The sequence below is a fragment of the Meriones unguiculatus genome, chromosome X, assembly GCF_030254825.1.
Source record: "Meriones unguiculatus strain TT.TT164.6M chromosome X, Bangor_MerUng_6.1, whole genome shotgun sequence".
Classification (NCBI taxonomy): Eukaryota; Metazoa; Chordata; class Mammalia; order Rodentia; family Muridae; genus Meriones; species Meriones unguiculatus.
Genome location: NC_083369.1, coordinates 65,958,499 through 65,977,843, shown reverse-complemented (window position 1 = coordinate 65,977,843; position 19,345 = coordinate 65,958,499). Strand labels below are relative to the sequence as shown.

At 40.6% G+C, this 19,345-nt stretch overlaps 1 protein-coding gene across 6 annotated transcripts in view; it reads right to left on the bottom strand.

Moving 5' to 3' along the window:
• Nucleotides 1-19,345, bottom strand: part of Tmem164 (transmembrane protein 164) — a 156,886-nt gene that overhangs the window by 128,580 nt on the left and 8,961 nt on the right. Inside the window, exons 1-2 of one of the 6 annotated variants that reach the window (XM_060374994.1) lie at nt 9,347-14,503; nt 6,922-7,048 (exon numbers count right to left, since the gene is read on the bottom strand). The exons of the other annotated variants lie outside the window; for them this stretch is intronic. The gene's annotated coding sequence lies outside the window, so the exon portion shown is untranslated. Of the gene's footprint in view, nt 1-6,921; nt 7,049-9,346; nt 14,504-19,345 lie in introns of those variants that run through there. 6 annotated transcript variants of the gene reach the window in all.

Here is a 19,345-nt window from a genome sequence, read left to right as displayed (position 1 = left end):
TGTTCTCCTTGTGGAGTTCCTGTCTCCTCCAAGTCTTTCTATCTCCCTCTTCTTCCATAAGGATTTTGGCACTATGCCCAAAGTTTAGCTATGAGTGTCAGTATCTGCTTCGATACCATGATGGGTAGAATCTTTCAGAGGTCCTCTGTGGAAGGCTCCTGTCCTGTTCCTTGTCTTCTTCTACTTTCAATGTCTATTCTATTTGCCCTTCTGAATGAGGACTGAGCATCTTTCCTACAGTCCACCTTGTTGTTTAGCTTCATTAGGACTACAGATTTTAGTATGTTTATCCTATATTATATGGCTAATATCCACTTATAAGTGAATATATACCATATGTGTCTTTCTGCTTCTGGGTTATCTCACTAAGGATGATGTTTTCTAGTTCCCACAATTTGCCTGCAAATTTCATGATTTCCTTGTTTTTAATTGCTGAGTAGTATTCCATTGTGTAAATGTACTACAATTTCTGTATCCATTCCTGCGTTGAGGAACATCTGGGTTGTTTCCAGTCTGGCAGATCTACAAATAAAGCTCTATGAACATAGCTGAGCAAACGTCCTAACTGAATGGTGGGGCATCTTTTGGGAGGTAGCACTATTCCTATAGGAGCTGTCTCTGACATGAACTCAGTGGCCTGCTCTTTGATCACTTCCTCCTGGGGGGTACAGCCTTGCTAGCCCACAGAGGAAGATATTGCAGCCAGTCCTGATGATACCAGATAACGTAGGGTCAGATGGAAGGGGAGGAGGACCTCCCCTATCAGGGGATCAGGGGACTAGGGAGAGGGCATAGGGGGAGAAGAGCAAGGATGGGTGGGACTGGGAGGGGGCTGCAGAGAGGGTACAAAATGAATAAATTGTAATTAATTAATTAATTAATTTAAACAATCAAAAAATGTCTTGCCCATTTTTACATTTCTAGCACATTTGGTTCCCCCATACAGTTTGGTTTTTCCATTCTACTAAAAAGTAAAAAAATGGACTTGGGGAGTGGCATGCATGCAGAAAGGGGAGGGAGGGTGGGATCAGGAGGGGAGGAGAGAGGGGCTTATGGAGGGATACAAAATGAATAAAGTGTAATTAATTAAATAAAAAAACTTAAAAAATAAAATAACAAAAAAAAAATGAACTAAAGTCATCACTGAAAAGCTGTGTCAATACTGTCTGCTCCAATTCTGCCGAGATGTGGAGACTGGGTCTCAGGGAAGGTAAGTGACTTAAATTGACATTGCAGGTAATGGGTAGGTCTCCTGAAACAGTGGGTACCCGGTACAGAACAGATCCATTCTCTAAAAAAGCTTACAAAAATTTGTCGATAGGCTTGTCTTAGATTAAAAAAAAATGTAATTGTGAACATCGTTCAGTGATAGGTTCTATTAATTTACCACATACTGACCTACTGTAATCCAAAATGCAAACAAATAAATATCCAAACTCCAAATCTTTTTGTGTGCATCTGCAAAGAGATCCAAAATCTGAAAACCCCACAAATGTAAAGTATTTCTGTTGCCAAGAATTGTACATTTGAAATAGTCAACTGCTACTTAACCACACTGGCTTTGCAATCAACCAGATGTTAAATATCCACACAGGCAGCATGGCCACTTTCTAGCTCTGTGACTTCAGACATGTTATTTAACCCATGTGGCTTTTGTTTTCTGTATATAACCTGGAAATGCCAAATTATGTATTTCTCAGGATGCCTGGCACATGGTATTATTCAACAAATATTAGTTGGGACTATTATCACATCCTCATTACTCTGTGTGCAAAGATTCAGGAAATTCAACTCTGCCATCTCTATTTCAGAAAAGTCCCAAACTTGGTTCTGAATTTAGGGCTAGGACCATTGCATTCATTCTCAGGCCCACACAAAACCAGGAACCTTCAGTTTCTAAGGCACTTTTCACAAAAAGCAAAATATATAGCAGTTGGGGATAGGCGAGTCAGAAACACAACAGGGCTGGGAAAGGGCCTTAGAAGGATCCAGAGTCCCAGCTACCTTAGTTAAGGGGAAAGCAGCCATGCATGATCTTTGATTAGAAAGTGCTAAACTCTTCTGGCAATGTCTTAAGAGAAGAGATGTTTGCCTAGGGAGGGGGTGTCATTTTCTTCAGTGATGTGACCACCAAGATTTGCCCACGATCTAGTAAATAACCTCTCACCCACACACATGCAAGGAGCTCTAATTAAACTCTTGGTCAGACACAGAAAGACTTAAAAAACAGTTGAGATATTTGTTGGAAAGATGGGTTTTAAAAGCACAGAGGGAGAGTCATCAAGGAGAATGAAGGGTGAAAAGAACTTTCATTACATACATATATAAAACTGTTAAAAACCAGTAACACTCACACTCACACGCACAAGCACACACACAAAGACATTTCAGTTCCTTTCTCCCTTTCCCAAACCACAAGGAAGGCTGCAGGCATAAAGCACAAAATGGAATTCTCATTAAACTTTTAATATAAGACATTAGGTTTACTCATCCCTCAAATGAGACAGAGTATCATATAACCTCAAAGGGTGATGGCATGGCAGACCAGTCATGACTCTGCTACTCCCAAGCGGTGTGGCCTTGAGCAAGTAGCTTCCTCTCTGAGCATCTTTCCCATCTGTAAAACAAAGGTCATGAACTACAGGAACTCAGCTCACTCCTATCTCTACCATTTTCTGGACAAGAATTCAGTACAAACCTGCCACCTAAAAATGTAGAAATTGCACTACAAATGAGCCTTGACAATAAACTCCCTGGAGGCAGGAGCATGTACCCTGGTTTCTCCCACACACCCCCATGCCAGGCCCAGAGTAATTGCTTAATAACTGTTAAATGATGTAGATTCACCACACAGTACTTAGCATATAAGAAGCTTTTTGCATGCCAAACAGGTCTCCTCACACCTCTCTCCCACCAGACTTTTTAAATATGGCAGATTTTGCCACCCCTGAGCTTTTAATACAAAGAAGCATTGCACAAGAAAACAAAGTTCCTTGTCATATTATATGACAGTGATCTAATAGCTAGGTAGCACAAATTCTGCTCTTTTACCCAGTACAGAACAGATCTGTGCCTGCATGCTGGTATATCACCCATCCTACAAGTTGTATGACTCAGAATGAATCAGTTAAGGTATTCACCCTGAATCAATATGAGGCCCCACAAAGACAGAGGCTATATTATGGAAGAACTCCTGAATCTGACATCACAGGCCTGACCTCACTCAAAACAGATGCAGAGCTCACTAGCATGCAATGAGACAAACAGCTTACACTAACAGTGGAGCCCAAAGGCTTTGAGAATGCAGAGGAGGAAACACCTGTGTTGAGATATTATTAAACACACACACACACACACACACACACACACACACACACACACTCTTCTCAGTTTCAGCTCTGAATATTTAACCCAGTCTCTACACTAGTGAAGGATTCCTAACCCTGTTTGCTAGCTAGAATTGTACAAGGAACTTTAAAAGATGCTTATATCCAGGCCTCAGCCCAGATATATTTAAGAGCAAGGCAGAAAGCCAGACATGGTGGTACATGATTTTAATCCCAGCACATGGGATGGGGGAGGGGACAGAGACTGATCTGAGTTTGAAGACAGACTGGTCTACATAGGGAGTTCCAGAATTGTTAGGGCTACACAGAGAGAGCATGTCTCAGAAAGGGAAACAAAAAAAGGAAGGAAGGAAGGAAGGAAGGAAGGAAGGAAGGAAGGAAGGAAGGAAGGAAGGAAGGAAGGAAAATGAGCCAGAAGGAGGGAAGAAAAGGGAAAGAGGAAAAGAAAAGAAAAAGAGTGAGTAGGTTAGAGGAGCAGGCATAGAATTTTTTTTTCTTATTCAGTTTGGCCTTAGTTGACTGAGAGTTGACAATCCTCTCTTCCATCTTCTCCAAAATTGCTGTCCGGTCCAGCAGGTGGCTCTGAGGACAAGAAAGAGGAACCAGCATTCCAGTTCAGGCCTGCTCTCTACTCCCAGTAGGACAGAAGTGGTAATGCCTAAAAACCTGGACAAGGGGGTTTTCTTTTTTTCTTTTCCTGACAGTGCTTGAGATGGAATTTGTCCTTTCCCAGCAAGTACTCTACCACTGAGCTGCATTCATAGCCTTAGATTAATCAGAAAAGGTTATTAGCTCCTATAGCCTATACCACACTGTTACATATGATCAGACTACTAAACTGTCCTGAGAACTCTTCCTTTCCTGGAAGCTTTTATAGTACTAAAATTAATATTTTATGAATCTCTTCTCAACTTCTCTACCCTGTTTCATGCTGTTTCCTCAGTGGTGAGTGCTCCGAGATCCCTGTATACCTACCTCACAGCACAAAGTCTCTCTCTTTCTCTCAGCTCTGAGTGTATTTATGTGTGTCTCTCTGTCTCTCTGTCTATCTCTGTTTGTCTCTCTGTCTCTGTCTTTCTCTCTCTCTCACACACACACACACCTTTACTTTTTAAATTCTGCCTTAGGCCCTGCTTGCATCTATGGCACTTTGCTACTCTTTTACTAATCCCCTTTCCTCTTGGCTGAACTCCCTGATAATGAGTAACTCTACCACTGACACCCCATGCACCACACAGGCAGCAAGGCACCTGGGGTCCAGCCTCCCCCACACATGATGTTTTCTCACTAGCCAAATCTTTTCCCATGAGTTGACCTCTTTCATCCATTGAATCCTCCTTGATAAACACTCTGCACCAATCAGCTCCTTTCTTTACTCCTAATTATTTATTTATTTAGACCTTAGTGATAAAACCCAAAATGGTTTCATGCACTTTAAACATGTGCTCTACCACTGAGCTATACCCCACACACCTCTCTTCTCCTTTAAATATTTCGAAGGTACCATTGTTGTTCTAGTTATTGTTTTGGTAGAAATGCAGCCCAGGGCCTAACACATGTGAATCAAGTATTCTACCCCAGAACTACACTCATAAGCCTTAATATTTTTCCTAATTACTGATAAAAATCTGTGCTTACAGCACATTCACAGTAGAGGATGAAGAGTGTCTCCCTTCCTCCAACTACTCAGAAATAAGCACTTTTTGGTATATGTTCTTCCAGACTTCTTACAGTGTGGTCATAAAAAAAAAGATGAAAAAAGAAAGAAAAGAAAATGAACCTATAAAGGGTGTGTTTCTATCATAAATATTGTTCTGTAACTGTTTTAGTTTTAGCAATGTACAGTGAACAGCTTTCAAAGTGGTTACGGAATACCCCCTTTAATTGACTTGATATATAATTAGGCTACTGATAGACTCTCCCAAAGCTCTCTGCTTACCAACTGCTGTAAAAACACACACACACACACACACACACAGAGAGAGAGAGAGAGAGAGAGAGAGAAAGAGAGAAAGTCTTCACACAATAACATTTATAAGGTAAATATTTAGAGGTGGGTGTAGTGGTTGGCAGCAGAGGGTAAGCCTTTTCCTGAGTTCTGGGCTTCCTGTCTCAGCATTGCTTGGCAGAGGACCAGCCCTTTTCCTAAAACTCCTGCCACTCTTGGGCCACACCCCACTTCCTTGGGTGTCTTTCCACTTCCAATATGGCTGCTGCTTTGTTGAACCTTTCTGTTCCTAAAAAGAAACATACCCTATAATATTCTATTTTCACTTGAGACTGAAGAATGCCCCTCATCTTTTCTTCCTGTATATTCTCAAGGCAAATGCCTTTGAAACTGACATTTCTAGTTTTAACCACACCTCAATTGTCTTGAGAATATTCCAGCCTCAGAGGTCTAAATGTCTCAAATATCTAAACTTTAAACAAACCCCAAATTGCTCTTGTGCCCTTTTTCTCTAAACCAACCTTCTCATCTGAAAAGCAAAGGGAGTAGACTAAACTCAGTTAACTAAAAAGCCAACTTATAAGAAAACAGGAAGAAGTCAGGGCTATAGCATAGCTAACAGTGTTTGGAAGACTGTACAAAGCCCTCAGTACCACCCAAATTGAGTATAAGTATAGTAGTATATAGCTATAACCTCAAAATGCCTGTAAACCCATCCAGTCAAAAATCGAAGCAGGAAGATCAAAGGTTCAAGGCCAGCCTTAGCTCTCTGGACTATGAGAGATGGACGAAGAGAGGAGCAGAAGAAAGAAGGAAAGGAGAGATAGAAGCTGACCTATGGTGCACCAGAATGTAAAGCATAGAAAAACTGATTTAAAAGAACAAGACCTCACATTGAAAAAACACAAACTTTCAGGAGAGGCCAATGCATAGACAATTATATAACATAAGGCAAAATAACATGCTAAAATAGACACGAGTGGTGAAATCAGACTTGGAGGCCTGAATAAAGCTTCATGGGGAGTGCCTGGGCTAGGATTTGAGTGATGACTAGCATTTCAACAGGAAGAAGAAAAGAGTATGTGTGGCTGAGGGTGTAACATGAACAAACAGAGAAGCATGGAAGGACAAAGAAGCATGTAAGAGAAAACAAGATTGAAAGAGATGGAGGCAAAAATCACAGCAGACCCTAGATCTTAATGTATGGAGCTCAGGCATTGATTCCCCAGAGGATTTGTGAATTCACTGAGCCTGTCTGTGTGCTGTCTATGACTGACGTGATAAGTGGATGAACATTTGAACCTGCACAGATACTACCTGGGAAACAAGCCTATGACTGATTAGCATCATCAGCCAAGAACACCATAAAGTATGTGCACCTCTTTGCCATCCCTACAAAAGGCAATTGGGAGCAGTTGATGGTTCTTCAAGAATGTATCATTCTGGCAGGAACGATACTCGAAGCAGAGAATATCCATCAGGGTGCTGCTGTAATAAGATACCTGAAACACCTGATATAGATGATGATGAAGAAGATAAAGATGAGGAAGAAGAATTAGATAAACTAGGACGGAGGAGTCAGAAGAAAAAGAAGAGATGGATTGAAAAAAAATTAAAAGAACTCACGAAAGAAAAGGAGTCAGGTTATCTCAACGTTGTAACTGTCAGGCAATGCTGAGCCTGTTTCTGCCTTCACAGTGTCCTGAAGGGAGCCTTTTAAAGTAACACATCTCACATCAAGCGTCTGGAAGAGCTGGAAAGAAAAGCATGGATTATGATAGTCTTCCCAGAATGTTCCCTTCTTAGTCCTTGCCATCACAGTTCACCTAGTGATCCTAGTTAAACAATTGCTACATTTGCCACCTCTCTTTGATTATTGTATGGTAACTAAAAGTTTACTTTTGTTTGTTTGTTTAAAGAATGATTCCTCTTGCTTCGCATTTTTATAAGGCTGTGCACATACCTCCTTTCACCTGATTTCCATGTTTACCCTTTGGAGAAAGAAGAGCAGAGGTCATTCACGCCTTCCAGAAAACAGCCCTAACTCTTATCTCTGAACATTTACTATACATGACCATTCTAAACACTTCACATGCAGTCCTGTATTTAATTCTTATAAGAACCTCATGAGAGGGCTCAGGGATTAAAACCACTGGCTATTCTTCCTAACACTGGGGTTCAATTTCCAGCACCTACATAACAGACAGCTCATTAACTGTAACTCCAATATCAAGGGACCCACTGTGCTTTTCTGGCCTCCTTGGACTTATATAAGCCACATAAACACACAAGCAGGAAAACCATTTATATATATATATATATATATATATATATATATACATTTAAAAATTCTGCTGAGGCCAGGCAAGGTGGTAGCGCTCTGGGAGGCAGATGGGTATCTGTGAGTTCAAGGCCAGCCTGGTCTACAAAGTGAGTATAGGACAACTAAGGCTACACAGAGTAACTCTGTCTCAATGAAACAAAACAAAAATTCTGCTGAGCAGTGGTGCGGTGCACAGTTAGTCCCAGCACTTAGGAGGGATCTCTAAGTTTGAGGCCATTCTGGTCAACAGAGTGAGTCCCAGGACATCCAGCAAGGAACTGTTTCCATAGAAAAACTCTGTCTCAAAAATAAAAAAAAAAAACAAAAACAAAACAACAATAAAAAAATGCATGAAAGAAACACTGGTATAATTGCCATTACATAGTTAAGAAAACAGCAAAAGCAAACATCTAGTTTCGAATCACTTCAGGTATATTTGTCTGGAAACAAACTGGAGAAAAGAATGAGCTTTATAAACCTCAAAATAAAAGAAAGAAAAAGGAAACAAAAATAAACTAGGCCCAGAAATATCAACAAACTTAGCCAAGCTAGAAAGCAGCAGTGCTGGGATTCAAAGCCAGCTACTCTGGCTCTGAGACCTGTATGTTTAACTAGCCACCATATGTCTCATTCTATAAGAAGACTGAAGCACAGACAAGCTACTTGACAAGGCAAACTAATTCAGTGCTGTCAACCAGTTAGTAATAAAGCCAAAACCAGGACCCAAAATTTAACCTAGTACTTTCTCTTACTGCGCATTGTTCAAGGCCACTGCACTAGCAGATTATCTTGACCTTTTTCTTTTTTTGACACTGTTGCTTATGCTTAACAAAGTTCCTAACTTCTTATCTGGGTCTCAGGTGCCAGTCTCTTCGATAAAGAAAATAAGGAACGACCTGTTTCTAGCCACAGCTGCATGTGTAATGACTGTAAGCAAACAGCATCTGGGGTCAGGCTGCACTGGCTCTACACACAGGCTCAGTTGTTCACACAGCTCCTATGACAGGCAACAAGCAATGCTGGCATCAAGACCAGGCTCTCTTATGGAGAAGTATAGGCAAACAAACAAACAAAAGGATGTGTGTGGGGGCAGGGGCAGAACAGCAAGGTACACAGGTGGATAAAGGATCCTCGTTTTGAAAACTGCTGTAGATAGCAATGTTCAAATTTTCCAAGATTTCTAGGGCTGGAGATAGAGCTTAGAGGTAAAGTGCTAGCATGTACAAAGCCCAGAGTTTAATACTGCATGCCACAGACAAGTTTTCAGTGGGCAAAAGCAAACATCTAGTTTCGTTTTATATCACAGCAGTTAGAAGTGTAAGGAGGCTATACATGGTATTACAATAAGGCACTAGTTGGAATCCATTTAATTGTGTAACTCTGGCACATAACCACTGGGCATCTGCTAACAGTTCTAGGTGCCTGTGTCCCCAAACAAGAGATTGGACAGAGAAATGTGGATGACAGAATGAAAGATGTGATCAAAAGAGAATGCACTTCCAAGAGAAGAATGGAGCTGGGCGAGAAGAAAGCTCAATGGCATCCCTGCTGTATTGCAGTTAGAGGTAGTTTATTTGTAAGTCTGTTAACATGTTGATCTTGGTGAAGGGGTTTCCAATTCTTCTCACAGCCAATGGAGTCCATATATTAATTTGGACCTCACTTTCTGATTTACTCTGCTGCTTGAACTTTGGGCAGTCATTTCCCCTCTCTGAGTTATTTACTCACCTAGAAAATGAAGGATCGAGACCTCTCAGCTATGGTTTCTTAGTTCTTTTTCCCACCACTCAGCTGTTTCAACAATTGAAGAGAGTGTTGCTACAGTATCCTATGTGTTCAAGTCAACAAAACAGGAAATGAACTAGAAGCAAATGAAGCAATTAGATAAACCTAAAGTGACCTTGTAGAAGGCTGCAAATGAAGTAATGCACGGGCAGTAAACTTAGCACCAAGACTGCAGCATATTTAACGAGTGCTCAAAAATGTTACAGATTGTTTTGGGGGATGTTGATGCACACCTGTAATCTTAGAACTCAGAAGCAGAGGAAGAAGGCTCCTGAGTGCATGGAGAATCTGGACTACATAAAAAGCAAAACACTTGTCTAGAACACAAGTCACAAGTGTTATTATTACTGTCAACTTCTCCAGGAGGGTGCAAGATAATGAGACATTACAATGAGCTTCTCCTCTGAAATCTCACACTTCTTTGTCCATCAGACCTGTTCCTAGTTTACAGTAGTAGTTCAAAGATCTGCAGGAGGCTCAAAAGACAAGAAGAGTTTCTGTACAATAATCATGCAGTTATATTGCAGCATGCACGTGTAATCCCAGAATTGGGACCCAGCTATGTTTGAAGTACACAACAAGAAAACGAGAAACCCATTAACAAAGGAGAGACAGGAAGAATGTGGAAACACTGGATAGCAAGACAACCATCAGATGGGGAGGTCATGGAGGATGAATCCTCCCAGTCTTGCTCAGCTTTGGACTCTATCTTTCTTTCTCTGATAATACAATTTTAAGAAAGAGAATCATCACAGTTTCTCCTCCTTAAAATTTACGAAGCCATACATAAGGAAAGCAGAGACAGCAGAGCTTTCTTAAGGCCCATTACAGGAAAGCTATCTCCTCCTGATAAATCTCCTTAAAGCTTGTGATTTGAGAATGGGATCTAAGCTCTACCTCTGGCTCAGAGTGGAAACAATGTTTTTAATTGCCCCCTAAAGTTGTAACATCATAAAACATGCTATTGTTCCCCTGCCCTTAACCATTAATCCACCTGTGCCTGCCAGTGGACAAGATGATCACCGTCTGGAAAACTGAAAACATGTTAAGGAGATGGGAGAACTAAATTATTCTCTTTTAATGAGACAATGAACTTACATCTCCCAGAAGACTCTTCTTCAGTGCACTTGTTTGTCTGCTGCTTTCTTGGTTTCTTACTCAAAAAGCATAACCTCCCCTCCATTACTTCTTGGGATAACAGTTAAAATCTTAAGTATATACAATCCTACATATAATTGTCCTGACACTATTTTCATTCTTTCTCTGATGTTCCCCAGCCCTGTCCATGTAGCTACTCGAAAACATCCATCTCAAAGAAAACTCTAATAAAATGTTCCTTATGTTTCCTTCTGAATCAGTTTTAAGTTCTATTATCAATGAAACTAAACCACTGGCAAAAGGGGTCCAATTCACAGCAGGATTCAGAACTTAATTCCAGGTTACAGTGAATTGGAAAAGAAAGATTTAAAAAAAAATAATGATAACAGGTGTGGGCAACCATGTACTCTGCAAATTGTTTTTCAGCACAGACCAAAAGCAGGCAGTAAGAAATTTGGGAAGCCATCCGAGCCTGGTTTCCACATACGGCCATCTGAGCAAACACCACTAGCTGTGAAACATGGCCAAACAGGAACAGGCTGGTCAGCAGACCCAGGCACACAGCAGCCTTCACATTCTTGGCAAATCCAACTCAACCTTGAACAGTAGATCATTCCTAACTCCTTGGCCCAAGACAAAAGTTCTCTCTCAGAGGCCTTTCCAGGGAGGACAGACACAGGGTTGGAGGTCAGGTTCTTCACTTATGAGCCAAAAAAATCTCACAAGCAAGGACACATGGCCTTGGCTGGTGCTATCTCACAAGGCTGTTCATAGGAGAGCTGGATGGGGAAATTACACAGAATGGAGACACATAGGTAAAATGAGTCACTGTCCTCTCGGTGTTCCTATTGCTTACTGCTAGAACTGAGAGATACTTAGAAAGGGGAGGGATGGGGAGAGGGAAATAGAGGGGAAGAGGAGCAGCAGGCAGCCCAGGTGGCCCAGAGTGAAATGTTCGAAATGAGACCCTTGTGCACATGACCCTCAGCAACATTCCTGCAGGGTGCAGAGAATAAAGTCCAGTGAACAGAATAAAAGTGCAGTGACAGGCACATACACACATACATACACACACACATACACACACATACACACACACACACACACACACACCCGTGACTGAAGCAATAAAAGAAACTTTTAACAAATGCTAACAGATAAAAAGCAAGTACTAATAAGAAGAGGATCCTTTATTTCAATCCTTCCTAGGTATCAGAAAAGTGAGTTTTGAAAAGCTATTTTTGTTTGGGGGCAGGGGGTTGAGAAAGGTGTAGCCTTGACTATCCTAGAACTCAACCTACAGATCAGGCTGACCTTGGACTCAAGAGATCTGCCTGCCTCTGCCTCCAAAGTGCTGGGATTAAAGGTGTGTGCCAGCATTGCATACCATGAAAAGGGAAATTCTAATGTCTGCCCTTCTCCTCGGTTGCTGTTTACCACAAACTCTAGCCCCAAACAGGGGAACCAGGACTATCGAAAAATATCACTTCCTCAATCAACTTAAAACCTGCATATTTACCCCATCAATTCTCGAGTATACTGGAGGCTCTTCCAAGGTGGGGGTGAGGCCACTCCCTATCCCACGGCTGTAAAGTCACATGACAAAAGGGTATAAAAAGGCCCTTAAGCTGCATTTAAATTGGGTCCTCTTCTAGTGACAGGTAGCTTAGATTCTAGAGCACAGTCTATTTTAAAACAGCAGTTCTTGAAAAAAAGGTTTACCAAACACTAGAACTGTAGAAGGCATTTGTGATGTGTTGTTGCTGTTGCTGTGATTTGTTTGTTTTGCACTATCATCGGACATTAAGCAAAGGCAACCGGAGTCTTACCCAGAAGCAGCACACTTTCCACTACGCTATGCTTCTCCATTTGCTAAGATTCTAGTCTGCTTTAAACTTGCTTTTCTGGGTCTTACCCAGAAGCAGTACACTTTCCACTATGCTGTGCTTCTCCATTTGCTAAGATTCTAGTCTGCTTTAAACTTGCTTTTCTGGGCCTGGGTCTGTATGTAGCTCAGTGGTAGAATACTTTGTCTAATATGCACACTGCCTTGGGTTCCATCCCCAGGCTCGGCAACAAAATAAAAAGAAAGAAAGAAACATATAAACATGCTTTTCTCTAAGCCCTGTGAGTGGTTCAGTCTCCATGTACAATTAAGTACCTAACCCTCAATCAAAAGACATTGAGAAAAAAAAATAAAACTGAAATCCATTCACCTGTCTTTAGCTCCATACTACCCACCATAAACCATTCCTTTCATATTTCTGTTCATCTCCTCCCTGGTTTCCTAGACTACCAATCTCAAGATAGCTTGCACCACGAAGTCAGCCCACTGATACGGAGAAAAAGTAAATAAGGCAAGAGGTCCATGGAAACCACCAGAGCAACTTCCTACTCACCATTCTTCCAAAGGACTGGTAACCTTCATAATAGCCATAACTATTACCACCCAGGTGCTAGCTTCATGAAAATCAGTATTCCTGCCCACTGCATGCCTCTCACAAACACTCCCGGAAAACTTTTGTTAACTAAAGTTCTAAATCCAGTGTCAAATCCCTACCATCAGTCACCCAAGCTTGAAACAGCAGCAATCACAATGATAATCATGAAGGCATCTCTCATTTCAGTTGTCATCATGGTAGTTGGGGTAACAAGGGTAGTAGCGACTATCACAGCTAAAACATATTGAATGTGCACTCTGCATGTACCGTTTACTACAGTAAGTGACTTACTGATATTTTCTCAATCTTTACACATCCCTGGTATATTTATATGTGGTCATTCCATTTCACAAATATGGAAACACAAGCTAAGCTACCCAAGGTTACATAGCTAAAAGGATTTGAACTCAAAACTATAACACTTCAGCCAATATTCCCATCATATACCAACCTTGAAATACATTAGTACCATAATTACTGCCAGTAAAAACTAACATTCAGTTGCATGCTCATAGTGAGCCAAAACTTCTGCTCAATGATTGATTGAAATGACTTAATTTAATTTTCACAACAACCCTGTTTGGTAGGTACTGTCAGAACTTCTATTTTAAAGATGAGTGAAACTGATTGAGTAGTTAAATATCAAGCCTAAGGTCACATGGTAATGAAACTCAAAGCCAAACCTAGGAAATAGAATTCAAAAATGCTCTCTCCACTAGGCCCAACTTACTTTTGGACAAGGAGATATTTCTATTGCCCTACTTAGTCAGGAACCCCTCTGTGTCCAAATCCTGATAGGTTCAGTCTCAGCAAGTTAATGCCAGTGATAAAAACTCTCTAGTCCTTCTGTGTACACACCAGCAATTCGGTATGGTTACTCTAGGAAAAGAGGATCCATCTCCTTCTAGCTCCCATTTCCTTCAACCCGATTTCTGAAGCTAACACTTCACCATGGTCCTCTGCTACTGCTATGCCCAGAACATCTAATAAATGTTTACTCAGGGCTCCCAGAGCCGCAGTTAAGGGCCTTAATGTGCAATCTGGATCTCTGCCTTATTTAATCAGCACCTGAATGAAATGTCTCTTTGCTAGCAACAGCCAGAGCCCAGTCAGCTAGTCTTTCTGCAAACACAGCTGGTGAACTGGCAGAAGCCATTCCACTCACAGTCAAAATATACCCCAAGGTGACAGCACTGCTGATGTGTGATGGAGATGGGGAGGTGGAAAGCATTGGGATGGAATGATGATAGGCTCATGACTACTTTCCTCTCCAGATGATCTCATTCTCTACCTCCTACACACCTGAGCACCTGCCACAGGCCAATTTGCACTTTCCGGGCCAAACCTGCCACACTTCTAGCACCACCCAACCCCAGCCAACCACATCCTCTCAGAAACCAACCAGTACAGAACAATACTACTTCAGGTTGAAAAGGTATTAATAGAGGGCTGGAGAGATGGCTCAGCTGTTAAGAACATTGGTTGTTCTTCCAGAGGTCCTGATTTCAATTCCCAGCAACCACATGTTGGCTCACAACTATCTATACTAGGATCTGATGCCCTCTTCTGGCATGAAGGTCTACATGAAGACTTCAGCTACATAAGATAAATAAAAAAAAAAAAAAACAAATAAACAAGAAAAGGTATTGATAGTTTCAACACTAGCTGAAAAAGAAGACAGGAAAAAAAAAAAAAAAAAAGAAGCAGAAAACCTGGACAAGAAACACAGGTTATTAGGAATTTTCTCATTGTTTTTCTTTGAAAAAAAAGAGGTTTATTGATTTGGGGTATTTCTTTGAGGGTGGGTAAGTGTTTGGTTGTTTGGTTTTTTGAGACATGGTCTCTTAAGTAGCTCTGGCTGTACTCACTGTGTAGATCAGGTTAGCTTCAAACTCATAGATCCTCCTGACTATGCCTTCCAAGTGTTGGAATTAAAAGTATGTGCCTCCATGCCTGGCCAGCTTATTGATTTTATTTTATATTTTATTTTATTTTATTTTTGAGACAGGGTTTCTGTATAGCCCTGGCTGTCCTGGTACTCAGTTTGCTGACCAGGCTGGCCTGGAACTGAGATCTACCTGCCTCTGTCACCTGAGTACTGAGATTAAAGGCCTGTGCTACCACTCCCTTGTAAGGATTATTGATTTTTAAACTCAAATAGTACAAAAAGGGTTTCTTTCTTTTAAACAAATTCACACAAAGAAATAATAGAAAATGACAGCAGTGACTAGCAAGAGGAATAATAATTATATTCATTTTTTGTGAGTGTACCAGCTCTGTTTACACTAACATTAGAAAACATGAAAAATCCAGAGCCCAGAATGTCAAATATTTAAGCAGAATGTCTTACACGAACACATGAAGTGAAAGGGTTTTCTTGTTTCACTCCTTTTAAGGAGCTCTGCATAAAAGGCTTTCTTCCTTCTTTATATTCAAAATAATTTTAATATGGTCTCACTCCTGTGTCTAAAGACAAAGAAACTCAACTTACAGTACAACACAAAAGGAGAATCTCTAAAATAAATAACATAACAACTTTTTTCATTTAAAAAAAATTAATTTTTCTTTTCTGTTTTTAGATACTGTCTCATGACACAGCCCGGGCTAGGTTGGAACTCACCATGTAGACCAGGCCAGCAGCTAAATCACATTGATCTGCTTGCCTCTGCCTCCCCAGTTCTGGGACTAAAGATGTGTGCCACCATATCCAACCTGGCTCTTTCGCTTTTTAAAATAAAATAACGATGGGCCAAAGAGAGAGGTTAGCAAATAAAGGCATTTGGTGACAAACCCAATGACCTAAGTTTCATCTCTAGGACCCACATTGCAAGAGAAGACAACCAACTCCCAAAGGTGCCCTCTGATTTTCACACGTGCACATGGCACACAAATGTAATAAAAATTAAATACTAAAAAATTTCATAGGCTGGAGAGATGGCTCAGAGGTTAAGAGCACTGACTGCTCTTCCAGAAGTCCTGAGTTCAATTCCCAGCAACCATATGGTGGCTCACAACCATCTATAATGAGTTCTGGTGTACAGGTGTACATGCAGGCAGGACACTGTATACATAATAAATAAATAAATCTTTAAAAAAATTTCAAAGTCACAAAAAATGGTGAAAGATAATATATTAAAACTGGAAAAAAGAGGAGAAAAACACAATTTTTAAAAAGCTCATTCTTTCCCAGATATCCAATGGAGTCTGTCTACATGCCATTCCCACTTCAGTGTGCATGTTTTAAATGGAGTTATGTTCTTCCCACTTTCTGAAGGCATGTCACATTCTCTAATGAAATTAAGATTTTTAAAATTACATGCATTTACTTTGTGTTTGTGGTCAGAAGACTACTTTCAGGGGTTGGTTCTCTTCTTCCATTATAAGAGTCCCAGGAATCAAATCCAAGACAACAGGCTTAGCAGCAAATGCCTTTATCTGTTGGAGCCATCTTGCCAGTCCTGAAAGAGGGATTTTACATTGCAAAAAGCATTATGTTAGACCTTGAAATACTCTCGAAAAAGGCCAACTTGAATGAAGTTGTCAGGTAGAAAGACAGAGAAATGGGAAAGAAAGACTATATGGAAAAAAAAGGTAGGAAGGCAACAACAGGTCTTGAAAAATGGGAAGGGAGGAAAGGAAGAGAAGAGAGGAAGGAAGAAAGAGAGGGAGGATAAAAGACCATGGGTTGAATTCTGCTGTGAAACTAGCATGTTCAAGGTGGCAACCATTTTATGAACAACTCAATACTCACCTCAAGGTTGCACAGGAGGTATATGTAACCTCCACTAATCTCTGCTAACTTACCCCAATGTTCTGGGCATCTGTCCTTTATGGCATGGGTCTTTCTTGGAACAGGGCGGAGAATTCTGTTTTGCATATCTCCTACTGAAACTTCATTAACATCAGTGACTTCTATCCATGGCCCAGAAATGACAAAGCACTCTAAAAGCTTCGCTTGTCTTGGTGAGGAAGAAACTGGAAATGTAACCCTGATAAGATGCAAATATCTCAGGTTACAGTAGAGACACTGTCCTATGAAGGAGACAACAAACAGCACTATGTCTAAGATCTTTTGCTTTTTGTTTTGGCAGGGGTCAGGACCAAATTTAAGACCTTGAACATGCTAGGCATCCTCAGCCCTTTACACATTCATTTCTCTTTCTTTCTTTCTCTTTCTCTCTTTCTCTTTCTTTCTCTCTCTCTCTCTCTCTCTCTCTCTCTCTCTCACACACACACACATACATACACACACACACACACACAACAGGGTATCTTTCTATGTAACCCTGGATATCCTGGAACTCATTATGTAGACCAGGCTAGCCTAAAACTTACAGAGATCTGCCTGCCCCTGCCTCGTTGGTGCTGGGATTAGTTATTATACCATGATTGGCCCATATATTGTGTCCTTTCCCTCTTTGTAGGACCTCATTCTAGTTACTTAAACAGAGAACGAGACAAACAAGGGCCCCTGATCTTATGAAGTTTACATGCCTATGTGAACCAGCTCAAATCGAATGTTACCTCAATGAAAAAAAAATTCCTAAATGCATTTTATAGAAAACACATTCACCTTCTGTTTCATTCATGTATGGCTCTACACATAACATTGTAAATTAGTTGACTTACTATCCTGACTTTCTCGTCTAAACCATGAGCAATATCAGATCCAACCATGATTATTATATATTGTTAATCTCCAGTGCCTGACTCCAATGTTTGGCATACAACAGGCATTCATAAATGTTTACTAAATGAATATAGGAATGAACACATGTGGGGCTGGAGATATGGCTCAGGAGTTGCTGTTCCAAAAGATCCAGGTTCAGTTCCCAGCACCTACATGGTAGCCCCCAACCATCTATAACTGCAATTCTCAGGAATCCCATGCCCTCATCTGGCTTCCAGCAAGCACCAGGCACACACATGGTGCCTAAACATACATACAGCAGATACATACATGTAGGCAAATATCCATACACATAAAACAAAAATCTCAAAACAATTAAGAAGGAATAAATTCTTACAACCATTTAAAACAAGAGTCTCACATAAAGAGAGTTGGCATGCAACAATCAGTTGTCAAAATGGTCTCCTGGCAGTTGAAAGAACTTACTGGTTTGGAGGAGAGGAATGAAGAAGAGCTAGGTGACTTCAAGGCCTACTTGAAATATTCTAATGACTAACAACTCCCTTAAAACCCATCTCACAAAAACTTTGATGACTTTATCCTGTCACTTAAGCCATACTACCTACATAAACTACATAAACTACCCACATAGCCTATACTACCAACCTATATACACAGCTGTCAGAAGCCTAAATGTCTTGCCCACAAGCTACCTAGCTTCACAGCAACAAGGAGAAGCACTTGAGCCATCTCCCCACTTACTATTTCAGCCACCGGATGTCTCCCAAAGTGGGATCCAGGACTGAGCAATATTAGAACCATGAGGGTTTTGTTTAGTTTAGGGGTAGTTTTGTTTTTGTGAGACAGTCTACCTCTGGAGTGCTGGGATTACAGGTACAACCACTATACTTGATTACATAGTACTATGCATACTGGGCAAGAATTTTACCTTATTGAGCTATATTACCAGCCTACAAAGAAGTGTCTTTAAAATTCAGAATGCCAAGATGGGCGTGGTGATACATGCCTTTATTCCTAGCACTTGGGAGACAGAGGCAGGCAGATCATTATGAGTTTGTGGCCAGACTGATCTATGTAGTAAGTTTCCAGACAGCCAGAGCTACATAGTAAGACCCTATCTCAATTGGTCCCCCAACACACAAAAGTACTCAGAATGCCAGCCCAAATCCTTCATGGTACCGTTAATTGCAGCCCTAAGGAGGCAGAGGCTGGAAGATCTCTCAGTTCTAAGACAGCCAGAATTACATATAGAGACCCTGGCTTAAAAAAGAAAAAAAAAATCAAAACATCATAATGCCATCTTAACCTTGGACCTGCTTAGGTGTCAGGCATCTATATTATAACCACATAACTACTACTCTCCATATCCATAGCTCTCTTCATGTCTGTTCAGCTTGGCCATTGAGAGTCACAGACTCTCAATGTAATAAAACATATGTACAGCAAATAAATAAATAAATATATAAATGAGTAAATAAATGAAAAATGGGCCTTTGGTATAGCTCATTGGTAAGACACTTGCCTAGTACACACAAAGTATGGTGTGTATTCCCTAGTGCTTCAAAATAAATGACAATAATAAAGCTATGAAAGACAAGAACAAACTAAAAAACTTGGCTCTTGTTGAGAATATTTCAAGTAGACACAATGGCAATGAGCTATCACTAAAAAGTACAGGAGAGGGAAAAAAGTGAGTCACTGGCCTAATAACATTTTTTATTTATATATTAAAGCCCGAAATTAAAGTTGCCA